The following is a 14,667-nucleotide window of genomic DNA, read 5'->3' as shown; positions in this document are numbered from 1 at the left end:
TTTTTTTGTTAATTAAGTCACCGTTCTTTCCACGTTATAGTTTGTTGAAATAGTTGTTTTTGATTAAATTTCAGACTTTGCACCCTGTCTTGGCTCCTGCCTGCGAGGAGGTGCCAAGAACATCAGGACAACTTTATTTTAAAGGTAGTTATAGATTGTGGCCTTGGGCTTGCGTTAACTTTGGCTTTATCTGCAGAGCATTTACCCACAGTTGAGAGGAACAGGATCAATTTGTGGGTAATCAAAATGGACATTTGTTCATATTGTGCAAGCTGATGATATGCATTGCAAATACAAATAGGCAGGTAGTGAGAAGACATAAGAAATGAAGAAAGAGTCAAGCTTTCAGCGATGGCTCAATTGATATCACTCTCACGTCTTTATTCAGCAGATTGTGATTTCAAGTTCCACTCTAGGGGTTTCAGCACATAATGCGATAGGCTGGCACTTCAGTGCAGTACTGAAGGACTGTTGTTCAATAAAAATCAGGAGGATTCTCCCAGTACTCTGACCATGAGGCTCCTTGACCACCATCTCAAAGAAATGATCTGGTCAGTTGATGTGGATGACTGTGGATCTTGTGATGTGTAAATCCATTGCTGCGTTTCCCACCGTGGCTGTATCTTGAAAGTATTTCACTGGCTGTAAAACGCTTTGGAATTTCTTTCTGTCTCTACTCCTACCAGATTCTTGTTCATAAGACAGTGAAGTGCTGATTGTCATCAAGGTGGACACGTGGAAAAATAATAAAGTTTAAAGTTTATTTATTAGTTACAGTAGGCTTGTATTAACACTGCAATGAAGTTACTTTGAAATCCCCTAGTTGCCACACTTCGGCGCCTGTTCTGGTACACTGAGGGAGAATTTAGCATGGTTAATGAACCTAACCAGCACGCTTTTGTACTGTGGGAGGAAACCAGAGCACCTGGAGGAAACCCACGCCGACACAGGGAGATTCCGTGCAGACAATCACCCAAGCCAGGAATCAAACCCAGGTCCCTGGAGCTGTGAGGCAGCAGTGCTAACCACTGTGCCATCATGTCATCCTGACCAACAGAGTAAGAGTCAAGTGTATAACCCTAAAATCATGGAATATCATGGAAGTGGAGATTGGTTGATGGCAATATTTATATTTAAGGAGTTCAACAGCTCTGAGGTCTCAGGGGAAAATATGGGTTAGAACTGGATAAATGTTGGCAGCAATTCTTCCAATCCACTGTGCAGCTAAAGCAGTGCAGCGGGCTGGGAGACTCAAGCAGAGGCCATGTAGCAGGCCTCCCGCTGGGCGCCACGGATTCCGCGTATCTCCAGCCACAGGAATTCCAGCGCCATCAGCTCTGCACCAGACATTGGTGTGGAGCTGAATAAATTATTTAAATGAATTTTTGCATTTTATTAGTGGGCCAGGGACTGAAGTCTCCAGGCCTGCTAACCTCTCTCTCCCACCACCCCCCCCCCCCCATCTCCCCCCCCTCCCCCCCACCCCCCGCCAGGAGTGGTTCACTCCAGCAGGGTTTACAACAGCTCCCCACTTGCGGGGAGCTGGCGGCCTGGCCCCACTGGAGTGAAGGGGGGGCCATGGAGGCCCCACCAGGAGATTGGCGGGTAAGGGGGGGTTGCCTCCTGGGCATTGCCAACTTGGCTGTGCAAGCCTGGCCCCCTGGCTCTGCCCAAGGGGCAAAGTAGCAATGCCCAGGGGGCCACGCCAAGGGGTCAGGGCCAGAGAGAGGGCAGGGCCTATAGGGGGTAGAGCCTTTGGAGGGGAGATCGGTGGGGGTGAGGGGTCCCGCTGCCTCTCTACACTCGGCGGTGACCGAAGGAGGGAGGCCAGTAATCAGGGTTGGCTATCAAGGTGGGAGGTGGGGGGTTGGTGGGAGAGGGGGTGGTCTGGGGTGGGCCTGCCAGGGGGGTCGGGCTGCTGATGGGAGGAGGAGGGTGGTGGAATTGGGATTTCAGGATTGCTGGAGGGTGGCAGGGTGAGTGGGAAGGTTGAAGGTGGCCTGGACACATCGATTGGTGGGGGGGAGTGGGGGACTCTGGTAGCCAGTGATCCAGAGTTGCTGTGCTAGCCAGTGATCAAGCTGGTCAGTGATTGAGAGGCCAGCAGTGCGGGCCCCTGTGCGTGTGCCGATCTAGGCACTCTGTAATGCACAGAATGTGAGAGATTCATTTTGAAAATCCCGCTGGAAAAAACAGCGGGATTTACTCCAGTTTTTATGCGAATTCGGCACTTAGAAGGTTTTGGGGAGAATTCCACCAGTTCGATGTTTGATTGTGTCTGTCTGTTGACTACTCAGTGTTCTGTGCTCTCTTGTGAGTATGTTTAGAGAAACTGAAACGAAACAGTAAGATTGACCAAATGCCTACTCATCATGCCCATTGCCAGAAGATGAGACACACAACTCTACTGGACAGATTGCTGTGTAGCTGTGAGACTCTGCAACCCATCTACACACTGTAATCCACAGCTTTGAAGGCAACAGTGACTTCAATCTGAATTTATCATTGCAACAGCCAGCAATGGATGGCACCTGTTTGTGTTGCAGTGGAAGCTGAGACATCAGCCACCAGATGCTGAATCACAGCTGGATGCTGAATTCTTTACTTGAACTTGGCCACCACATCCATGCTGGAAGGTACAGCCTCCAAGCTCTGCACAAAACACAGGGTCAAGTTGGTGTCAGACTCTGTCACAACCCTTGAGAGTGATCTTCAGCTTTTTGGCAGGTCTGCAGACGCACCAAGCAATTCATTGTGCATACCCAGCCAACTTTTCTTGTACATCATCCCACCAATGTCCTCATCTGATTCCTCATCAGCAGAACTCATGTGTAACCTTGTCCTCTGGTGAGTTGGCATCCAAGCTACACTTGTGCCCCCCATCTGAGGCCACTCGTGTCTGATGTCCCACTACATGTAGATCTCACTTCTCTAAACTACTCTCTAAAATATGTGTTGTACCAGTATTTAAACTGAGATGTGCTCATTTAATGATGTTAGGTGGAATTCTCCCACCCACCAGGGTTTGGTGGCAGGCGGGAGCGGAGAATCCACTGGAAGCCAAAATGTTGGAAACCTGCTTGCATGTAATCACAGGGCAATTTTCCCAATGGCACGTCAGTCTTCCTGGCTGGTGGCATGAATGCTATTTGCATTCTTTTGTATCTCATGAATGCTCATTAAAACAGCGAACGCTGGTGTCCAGTCATGCTTTCCACATCACACCGGCGTGAGATTACTTTGGTCTAAAATGCCATTGATAAAGGCTGACGTGCAGAACATGGTCTGCAGTTTGCAAGAAATTGCAAAGTGAGTGAAACAAAGTCTTTCTCACATAGTGCATCAGGAGCAGGGCAGCACTGTGCATCACTCTGCTGGGACAGACCAGTTCCAGTCTCCATCTCCAAGCCGATCTGCTCTTCATGGACAATACCATGCTGCTGCACCCACGGACCCTCCTGTGTCACCGAGTTGCATCAGTGCAGCAGCTGAGGTTGGGGAGCACAGGGGTCTCTTTGCCCCTGGTGCCACACACCAGTGTCTATCTGGACAGCACTGCAGGACACATGCAGCCACAATGAAGGGTAGAAGTTTGATTGGGGATAGAATGCAAGATGAGGTTGCGAAGGTGGGGGGGTTGGCCTGATGAAGACAAAGGGGGGCAATGTGGAAACGGTGTTGTGCAAGTGGAGTGGGGGAAGGCCGAGGGCTCACAGAGGGGCAAGGAGGTGGATGAAGAAGATGAATAATGGAAAGACAGAGGGAAGACTCTGGGGAGGGAATCTGGACCCCAACAAAACTGCATGAAAAGCTCACAAACAAGGGTGTTTCATTGTTTATTGGAAGGGGATGCACAAATACTCCAGATGTAGTGGGCAAGCAGGGCATAGGCACCTCACACGTGATAGGTTGGGGGAAGGGGGAAGAATGGTTGAATCGAAGAACAGATTTCTTTTTGAGGTTGCTAGCCTTTTCCCTCTGGATTGCTGACATCCTGCACGGTCTGATGAAGATAGGTGGGCTGAGAGAGTGATAGGAGTGTGCTGGACTGGTATTTAAATATGGCGCTGAGACCTCGAATGCCCCTGTGGAGGGCAGACAGATGTATCAGCTGCCAGCCCAGCAGGAGATTCGGAGCGGAACTCACCTGTGTGTAATTAATGAGGTTCCAAGAGTCTGGTGCAGAATCCTGGCATTCCGGCAGTGGGAAAGGTGCTGCCCACTACTACAATTTAGACCCAAAAATGGAGAATTCCATCTGCCGTTTCTTCCTCATCACCGTATTTCTTGTTCTCCTCTCTACCTCCACTGCCCGGTCAGGTTCATGGTTGTCTGAAAAGGGAAAGGGTCAAAGTTGTTCCTCTGAACTTCCTTGATCAAGGTTTCTAGTGCTGCATTAGAAAATCCTGGAGCAGGGTCTCTGGCATCTTGTATTCTTCCTGTTCACACTCTCTCCTGCAACCAGTTCCAGCATCTGCCACAGCCAGAAGACACATATCTTTAAGAAATGTAAGTTGGCTGCAGTCCAGCTCGAACTGATGCTAACTTCTCACTATTTTGTGCCCCTTGCTTGAGCGGGCAGCCACTCAGCAGTGCACTGAGCACTGGCCGCAAGCTACAAGCATTCAGATGATCAGACAACTGCCCTTCATAAATTTTCAGGCCATTGTAATGAAATAGTACATTTGCACGTGAATATACTGCATCTACTATGGATATTTACCCTTTTGTGAGTAGGGGTGCAGCTATATAATTTTATTTTGCTCCAGTTTAAAAAAAAATGAATGAAAAATAACAAACTTGTCCAATTTTTGTCTACAGACTGTAATTTGTATTTAATTAAATGAAGAACTTGTATCATACCAAAAGCCGTACCAAACTCTGTCACAACGTTGCACATCCTTCGGTATTTCAATCACTGGATGCCTGAAATGAAAATGCTTCTGAGCTGTTTCTTTAGCAGTTCAGCTTTAAATGCAGCTGTCTGCACAGGCGTAACAGGCATTTGCAGAGCTGACTTCAGCAGCCTGCAGGATTCTGCTTGCTCAGTATTTCATTCATAAGCAGACTGGACACACACTGTACATCTTGTAACTGAGCAAGACCTAGAGAAACTTCTTTTCAGTTAGCTTTTTTATTTTACGTCCTTTCTGGCCAGCCTACCGATAGTGGCCTTACTGAATAATAATTGAAACTCATTTGTTGTGAGAAGCTTGCCTAGCTTTATTCTTCTGGATAGAGGGATGTTGATGATTTCATGACAGGAAAGTGAAGCAGTCACACCGGTAAGTAATAATTCATTTCACTTTATGCTATTTCTATTTTCTCCACTGGCTACTTCTAACATTTCCAGCATGATTGTAGAAGTGTCATTATTCTCATTTCAATTGATCCAATGAACATGCACAGCACAACTCTATCTGCTTAGTAAGTCCTTAGGGTTGGAATCAATAAGTATTTGAAAATAGGGACATTTTGTTGATTCTGTCCTCAGCTTTTTCCTGAGAATTTTGGCACCATTTTAAAGAGCAGGAACCAGTTTGCAAAACAATGTTTTGAACTTCACCCCTCATCCATGGGCAAGGTGCTTATGATTCAGAGTAATGTCTGGCGTATATTTTACAAGTTTAATCCACGTTTATTATTATAATTTCAGACATTCCATGTGCAGACTGGGAAGCAGAAAGCCTTCAGCACACCCTTTAAAATGCTCTTACCTGAAATTGTCAAATTAAGCCCTAGAATAAGTTCAAAATGTCATGCTGGAGAATTGGGTGTGTGGCACATGAAGGAAAATATATAGAGTGACCATGCTTTATCACAATAAATAAGAGAACTTTTGACACAGTGATTTTTATGGAATTTTTATTGACAGCAGCCTATGCAGCTCATGGGTTGGCTCCCAGCAACCCAAAGAATACCTTGCAGTCTCTGTGAGAATGGGGGACATTTGTTACCAGAACCCCGACGGTAAGGATCTTTCCAGATGAATAAATAGCTAGGGAGGCGGACAAGCTCTCTGATAGAGGGCTAGTCTACCTGAAAATGGAATAGATTATTGCTGTCCCATGACCAGCACCACTCTCAAATGACATCAGACTCTAGTTAAAAATCAATGTTAAACCCCACAATCCTGTAACATCCGACAAAGAGGTTGGTTAACCTTCCTTGCTTCTGCAACTCAGACGATACAGTCTCCAGTCTGAATGGAAGATTACGTTAGGCCGGCACTGCGGCACAGTGGTTAGCACTCCTGCCTCACAGCACCAGGGACCCGTGTTCAATTACTGGCTTGGGTCACTGTCTGTGCCACGTCTGCACGTTCTCCCCATGTCTGCGTGGGTTTCTTCCGGGTGCTCCGGTTCCCTCCCAAAGTCTGAAAGACATGCTGGTTAAGATGCATTGGCCATGCTAAATTCTCCCTCAATGTAGCCGAACAGGTGTCGGAATTTGACGACTAGGGGATTTTCACAGTAACTTCGTTGCAGTGTTAATATAAGCCTACTTGTGACACTAATACATAAACTTAAACTTAAAACATAAGAAGGTAGGATGAAGCCTTGAGAAAGGAGATGGTTTATTTGGCCATTTGAGGTGGCAATTGCAATAAGTGAGAAAGTTGTTGAAGTCCTTCTGGAAGTACATTGGTCGAGTGGATTATGTTATTAGTGGGCTCTGTCAGTCTGGGCAGTTAATGGAGCATTAGATACAACAGTGAGGAGATCTTACAAAGCTTCACTTTAATCTTCCTCCTTATGAAAGAGCAGATTTTTGAGAAATGCCAAAATTCTAGAAGGTAGACACATATTAACAAATTAGGAAATGTTAGTTTAGCTTCACCTTCTAGTCTTTCAGTCTGCTACTGAGATGACATTAATACTAAAGAGTGAAGCATGTTGCTCAAATATCAATAACCAATGAGGCACAATTGGTGTTAAATAACTCTGGGGGGCAAGCATTGCAGAACCCTTGAATTTTACAGTTCACACAAAACAATCAGCAATACAGGAAGGCAAATGGTGCTATCACCCTCGCTTGGATCATTTCCTTCCAGAGACTGAAACCACCAGAAATCAAATCCATTCTTTGTCCAGAAACGTGTTTTTCCTGAGCCACTTACCTGAGATGCACTGTCACCATCGTCTGCTGCAGAAAGATGTTGCTAATTTAAATTTGTAAGTGCATATACCTCACCGATATCCATGAGAAAACAAACATTTCAGCTTGCTCACTGAGTCGTTGGATTGTGTGTGGAATCAGGTGAAATGTAGCAAGCCGGAATCTAAATCAAGTTCTCAGCAGAAAATTTAGTACCTCATGGAGACATCTGAACCCTGAAAAATATCAGCTGCCTTTGAGTCACATTGAGTCCTTTTTCCTGAGACATTGTTACTGGTGAGAATAAAAGAAAATGGGACCTTCTAAAATCTGCGCTTCCAGTGCATTGTCATTTTGAATCAGGATGAGCCAAGCCTTTCAGAGAATGCAGTGACTGCAGGATATAGAAACATTACTCTCATGGTTTTATAGTGATATAAAGGCACCAGTCACTCACAAGGGATTGTGTAAGCATGACATGGGTTCATTTATTTAAACTGGGCACATGGGAGCATATGCATCTGGATAGAAAAGCTGAAGACGTCAGCAGCAGAGCTGTGTGCCGTGAGCTGTGCTTACAACCCAAAGTAAAACAAAGACTGGGTCACATGAAACACTTTCCCTAGAGTGATGGCACGTTGGCACAGTGGTTAGCACTGCTGCCTCAGAGCATTCAGGACCCGGTTTTGATTCCGGCCTTGGGTGACTGTGTGTGTGGAGTTTGTACGTACTCCTCGTATCTGCATGGTTTTCCTTTGGGTGCTCTGGTTTCCTCCCACAACCTAAAGATGTGCATATTAGGTGGATTAGCTATGGTAAATGCATGGGGTTATGGGAATAGGGTGGGGGGGTGGTGTTGGGCCTGGGTAAGATGCCCTTTCAGAGCACCAATGCAGACTCAATGAGCCTAATGGCTTCCTTCTGCACTGTTGGGATTCTATGGGATGCTGCTATCCGCTAATGGCAAATTACATATTCCCTTTTTTTAAGATCTGCCTCCTCCCCTTCAAAGAAGCAGAGCTATTTACATTCCATGTTCATGTCCAAAGATGCGCAGGTTAGGTTGATTGGCCATGGTAAACTGCCCCATAGTGTCAGGGGGTTAGCAGGGTAAATACGTGGTGTTAAGGAGATAAGGCCTGAGTGGGATTGTGGTTGGTGCATATTCGATGGATCAAATGGCCTCCTTCTGCACTGTAGGGATTCTATGATTCTATGTTTGGTTGCCATTACATAATTGTATAAGATAGGTGAATCAATGAGTCTCTAAGGCATCGAGTAATTTTCTGCTGCACCCAGATGTTGCAATGATACCCTTTTCTGGAAGTATCTTTGATTGCTCCCAGTGATATGTGGAATTGTTAATTGTGGATGTTTGTCCTGGTTGTATTTTGAATCTTGTCTTAGATGCAATATGACTTTACGATGGGTGATAAATTAATCTGATTTTTCCTCAGTTACACCTCATCATTACTTCTTTGTGTGTAATGACTTCATAGGACCTTGATTCTGAACAAACCCTTGTCACCTCGGCTGGTTGCCACATACATTCTGTGGGATCTTGCATGTGAACTTGTCCTGATTCTTTATACTTTGCAATTCTGCATCTGCATTTGTTACCTTCTCTTGTAGTTTCAAATGTTGGTCCCTCATTTAGGGAGAGGGTAGAGTGGATTAGAGTAAGTAAATTGGTATGCATGAGTTTGCTGAACATGAGCTCTGCCAGTGATGCAATAATTGCACATAAAATGTAATTCTCAGGTATAACATTGCAATGTTCTTGCTTGGTCTGTCTATGTTTGAAAATGAGAGATTTAACTGTGCTAATTATTCATTCAGCTAGGTACTAGATTTAGGGTAATGAAGAGAAGAAGTAGTGCAAGTGGTATTCCACTTCTCGCACACATCCTGAAATGGCTTATCAATAAGCTGCAGACTGTCATCTATAATGATCTCTTAAGGCACACCAAATAAACTGAAGATAGCACTTAAGAGTGTGTGTGAAGCACTTAGACTGCGTATGAACATTGTGCTTGACGTATTGTGTAATTGTCAAATAATGGGGTACTTGGTAAAGTAGTTGATGGTGATGGTGAAGTCAGTGAATGTGAAAGAGTTTGGATGCAAATTTGAACCAATGATGTGTAGAAGTCTCATGTGGGATTAGTGGTGCTTTGTGCTGACCTGGTATATGCACCTGACATGCCTCTCTCTTCTTGATGCCAACTTCAATGTCATTGTTCATACCTAGCCAATGGACTATCTTTCTTGCAAGTGTTCAAATCTGATCTATGCCCATGCGTGAGCGATGAAGATATTAAAGAGTATCAGACCGCAAAGATTTGTTACAATGACCTTATTTCCTTTAATATTGACTCCCCAAGAGGCACCTAGCTTGTCCTGGTAAGGCCAAAATTGTCTTGAGTGTTCATGGAAATGCTGAATTGAATCAAGTTATCCTTCAATGATGGTCTTCCACATTTTTGTGACATGTAATCTTTTACTGTTTCTTCTTGTAGCTCCTGGCATTCACATTGCGCAAAATATGCCAGATCAATTTGGTGAACATAGAGTCAGAGAGGTTTACAGCATGGAAACAAGCCCGTCAGCCCATCTTGTCCATGCCGTCCAGTTTTTACCGCTAAGCTAGCCCCAATTGCCCGCATTTGGCCCATATCCCTCTATACCAATCTTATCCATGTAACTGTCTAAATGCTTTTTAAAAGATAAAATTGTATCCGTCTCAAGTACTGCCTCTGGCAGCTCGTTCCGGACATTCACCACCCTCTGAGTGAAAAAATTGCCCCTCTGGACCCTTTTATTTCTCTCCCCTTTCACCTTAAACTTATGCCCTCTAGTTTTAGACTCCCCTACCTTTGGGAAAACATATTGACTATCTAGCTGATCTATGCCCCTCATTATTTAATTGACCTCTATAAGATCACCCCTGAGCCTCCTACGCTCCAGGGAAAAAAGTCTCAGTCTATCCAGCCTCTACTTATAACTCAAACCATCAAGTCCCGGTAGCATTCTAGTAAATCTTTTCTACACTCTTTCTAGTTTAATAATATCCTTTCTATAATAGGGTGATCAGAACTGTACACAGTTTACCAGAACTGTACACAGTTCAAGTTCAATGTCAATTAAATTGACTTGTGATCCAAGGATATATCTTTCATTTTCTCTGGGTTAGTCAATGTGCTTAGTGTATATGATGTGACCCTAAAGTTATCTGGCGTGTACCTATACGCAGTTGTAACCTTGAACCCCTATCAAAAGACTTTACAGTCTTGGTGGTGCGCTGATAAATGGTTTTCACCAAATCATCTTGAGTGGTTTGAGGTCAGCCTTAACCATAAATATTTTGTCAAAAAGATAGGTATGAAGGTGCATGATTCCAAACAGTGAAGCCAATGTTTCCCGATCAAATTTGGGGTAGGTGGATTGGATTATGGATAGAAATTTTGAAGCAAATGCAATAGTTTGTCTTTTTGTAAATGCATGCTATCAGATCTTTCTATGAGTAACAATCTCCAGAGTAGTTGCCTCCCGAGGATCATAAAATTGCAATGTTGATGTTTCCAGTAATGACTGTTTCAATGCTTTGAAGAAGTGTTGGTGGTCTTCATGCCAGAGGAAAGGCGCATCCTTTCTTAATAATTTCCTTAGCAAGGATAATATTTGAGAGAAATTGGAAATGTATGGAGACAAGAAATTAAAGAAACCCAGACATCTTTCCCAGATCATTCCTATCTAGGGGATTTGACATAGCCTTAATACCTTCTATTTTACTAGGATCGGGACATATGCCAGCACTGAAATAAATAGAGCTAAAGAAATTGATCTGCTGCATCTTGGTGTCACATTTCAGACTGTTGAACACCAATCCTTCATTGCGTGCCACTTGCACCATTATGTTCTTGATTCCCACAAAAGCAATGTCATTGGTGATACAGATGCATTCAGGCACAGTGCATGTAATGCTGTCCATGTGAATTGGAAGAGATCCTGTCTAATAGCCCAAAGGTAAGTAATTGAAAACCATGTTGTCCGAACAGGCTATGAAATGTGGTAAGCTCTTGGGACTTTCCCGCAATGTGTACCAACCAGTAACCATGCTTGGCATCAAGCTTCGAGAAGAATTTTGCACCTGCAAATCTTGGATTTAACTCTTCTACTGTGGGTATTTTAAACATTTTAAAGCCGTGTTTAAATATTGTGGATCAATGATCTGTCCTTCCTTGAGACAAATGTAATTGAGCTGCACCACACGCTGGTCACTTGCCCTTCCTGACTGAGCTAACCCAGTGCTGGTCCTCTCAACACATGGTCCCATTCATTGGACTGCCAGGCTATGTGCTATAATCTCACCATGAGGGATCCGTCTGCTTACCAGCTCTTTATATGAGCACTATCCCAGGCTGTGTCTTCAAAGTTTTGCTGTACAGTCATCATGCTGCAGTTTCAACACTCTGTAATGCTGTGAACTTTGTTGTGTTCTGACCAGAACATCAAGGGTTGTCTCATGAAATAGGACTATTCACCACATTATACCTGAGCTTAATCTAGCTGCCAGGCTGTTTGACCACCATATCTGCACCATATTATGATATTGTTATGTTGTTATTATGATATAAAGGCACCAGTCACTCTAGGGGATTGTGTAGACACGTAGTGGGCTCATTTATTTAAACGAGGCATGTAAGAACATATATACCTGGATAGACAACTTGAAAACATCAGCAGCAGAGCTGTGTGCAGTGTGCTCTGCCCACTGGCCAAAGTGAAACTGAGATTGGATCACGTGACTCAGATGGTATACTGCTCACCCTTAAAAGGCATATTACAATTATCCAGTTATTTTCAAATCGACCACGACAAATTATCTTTCCCTCAAAAACATTCACTGCCTTTGACCACAGGTAGCAAGGATCATGCTGCACCACAAATACTTGTGACTCATTTGTTCCTTCAGCCCAATGTTAACACTGGTGGAAGCCCTAATTTATAATCATCCACCCAGGATCTTGATGGAAGAAGTAGTATCAGCTTTCAATCTCCTGACCACTTGGGTGGGTGAAATATTTGCAGATTGGGGTAGAATTTTCACTTCTTTTGCTGAATTTTCTGCTTCAATTTACATAGAAACTAGAAGTAGGAGTAGGCCATTCAGCCCTTCAAGCCTGCTCCGTCATTCATTATGATCATGACTGATCATCAAATTCAATATCCTGATTTCCCCCCTCCTTCCCCCATATCCCTTGATCCCTTTAGCCCTAAGAGCTATATCTAATTTCTTCTTGAATTCAGACAATGTTTTGGCCTCAACTATTTTCTGCGGTAGTGAATTCCACACACTCATCTCTCTCTGGGTGAAGAGATTTCTCCTCACCTCAGTTCTAAAAGGTTTACCCCTTATCCTCAAACTATGACCCCTAGTTCTGGACTCCCCCACCACCTGAAACATTCTTTCTGAAGCTACCCTGTCTAATTCTGTTAGAATTTTATAAGTTTCTATGAGATCCCCTCTCACTCTTCTAAACTCCAATGAATATAATCCTAGCCGACTTAATCTCTCCTCATATGACAGAACTGCCGTCCCAGGAATCAGCTGGTAAACCTTTGCTGTACTCCCTCTATAACAAAGACATTCTGCCTCAGATAATTTCTCCTTTTACTTTCCTACCTTCACAGCATCCTCCTTCAACTCGGAGCTACAGCTGAAGTTTTGGGCTATGGACATCTTCATTAGTTAGATGTATGCCTGGCAAGTGGGAATACTGATATTATGAGCATGGATGACAGTAGTGGCTGACCAAGAACTAGAGCTGAGAGGAGAGAAAGTATTGAATAACAATAGGTGTACTAACAGAGCCAATAGGTGAAACAGCAGATAGAGAAATAATGAATATACAAACAGAAGTGGATAAGGATTAAAAGACATGGATGAAACTGAATATTCAGTGGCAAACTATTGCCTAGTCATTGCATAATTGCTTGCGAAACAGGAACAGGTTATTCAGCCCAGCTACTCTGTGCCAGTGTTTATGCTTTGCACCAGCATTATCTTATTCTACTTCTCACTCTTTCAATGTAAGCTTCTATTCCTGTCTTCCTCATGTACTTATCCAGTTTCCCTAAAACGCAGCACAAAATCTGCAGGTGAACAGGGAAACGGCTGGCAGATAAGGAGGATTGTGAAACATTATAATGTGTGTGTATAGATGGGTCTTTTTCTAAATGGAGGTCGGTCACCAGTGGTGTGCCCCAGGGATCTGTTCTGGGACCCTTGCTGTTTGTCATTTTCATAAATGACCTGGGTGAGGAAGTGGAGGGATGGGTTGGTAAGTTTGCCGACGACGTGAAGGTTGGTGGGGTTGTCGATAGTCTGGAGGGATGTCAGAAGTTACAGAGGGACATTGATAGGATGCAAGACTGGGCGGAGATGTGGCAGATGGACTTCAACTCAGATAAATGCGTAGTGGTCCATTTTGGCAGGTCGAATGGGATGAAGGAGTACAATATAAAGGGAAAGACTCTCAGTACGGTAGAGGATCAGAAGGACCTTGGGGTCCGGGTCCATAGGACTCTAAAATCGGCCCCGCAGGTGGATGAGGTGGTTAAGAAGGCGTATGGTGTGCTGGACTTTATCAATCGAGGGATTGAGTTTAGGAGTCCAGGGATAATGATGCAGCTATACAAGACCCTCGTCAGACCCCACTTGGAGTCTTGTGCTCAGTTCTGGTCACCTCATTACAGGAAGGATGTGGAAAAGATTGAAAGGGTGCAGAGGAGATTTACAAGGATGTTGCCTGGATTGAGTGGCATGCCTTATGAGGATAGGCTGAGGGAGCTCGGTCTTTTCTCCTTGGAGAGAGTAGGATGAGAGGAGACCTAATAGAGGTATATAAGATGTTGAGAGGCATAGATCAGGTGGACTCTCAGAGGCTTTTTCCCAGGGTGGAAATGGCTGCTACGAGAGGACACAGGTTTAAGGTGCTGGGGGGTAGGTACAGAGGAAATGTTAGGGGGAAGTTTTTCACACAGAGGGTGGTGGGCGAGTGGAATCGGCTGCCATCAGTGGTGGAGGAGGCAAACTCAATACGGTCTTTTAAGAGACTCCTGGATGAGTACATGGGACTTAATAGGATGGAGGGTTATAGGTAGGCCTAAAAGGTAGGGATATGTTCGGCACAACTTGTGGGCCGAAGGGCCTGTTTTGTGCTGTAGTTTTCTATGTTTCTATGTTTCTATGTCATTCCTGGCATAATCACTCATATCCTCTATTCCATCATATACACCCTACCCACCCCTATGGCCCTTGATACCCTCTATGCCAAATCAGTGCCAACTCATGTCAACCCATGCCTGCACCCACCACCCTTTGCGCTAACACCCATTATGTCAACTCACCTAGTATCCAACATAGGCAGACCTCAGGACCTGTGCAGATGTGAGACAAAGTAATGGGCGGGATTTATGGCCTTGCTCATCCTGAAACCGCACCCAAGGTCAACGGACCTTTCCATTGTTCGCCCCTCACCCGCCCCCATGGTGAACATGTCCAAG

General features: G+C 44.5%; 1 protein-coding gene across 2 annotated transcripts in view; it reads left to right on the top strand.

The window, feature by feature from the left end:
- Positions 1 to 4,999: 4,999 nt before the first annotated feature.
- The window catches only part of LOC144506399 (galactosylgalactosylxylosylprotein 3-beta-glucuronosyltransferase 1-like), a 135,724-nt gene continuing 126,056 nt past the window's right edge, over positions 5,000 to 14,667 (top strand). Inside the window, exon 1 of one of the 2 annotated variants that reach the window (XM_078232447.1) lies at positions 5,000 to 5,285. The gene's annotated coding sequence lies outside the window, so the exon portion shown is untranslated. The remainder of the gene's footprint in view (positions 5,286 to 14,667) is intronic. The other variant, XM_078232448.1, reaches the window with a different exon arrangement.

This window comes from Mustelus asterias, chromosome 17 (genome assembly GCF_964213995.1).
Source record: "Mustelus asterias chromosome 17, sMusAst1.hap1.1, whole genome shotgun sequence".
Classification (NCBI taxonomy): Eukaryota; Metazoa; Chordata; class Chondrichthyes; order Carcharhiniformes; family Triakidae; genus Mustelus; species Mustelus asterias.
The sequence above is the reverse complement of the archived record's forward strand: the minus strand, read 5'-3'. Positions and strand labels throughout refer to the sequence as shown.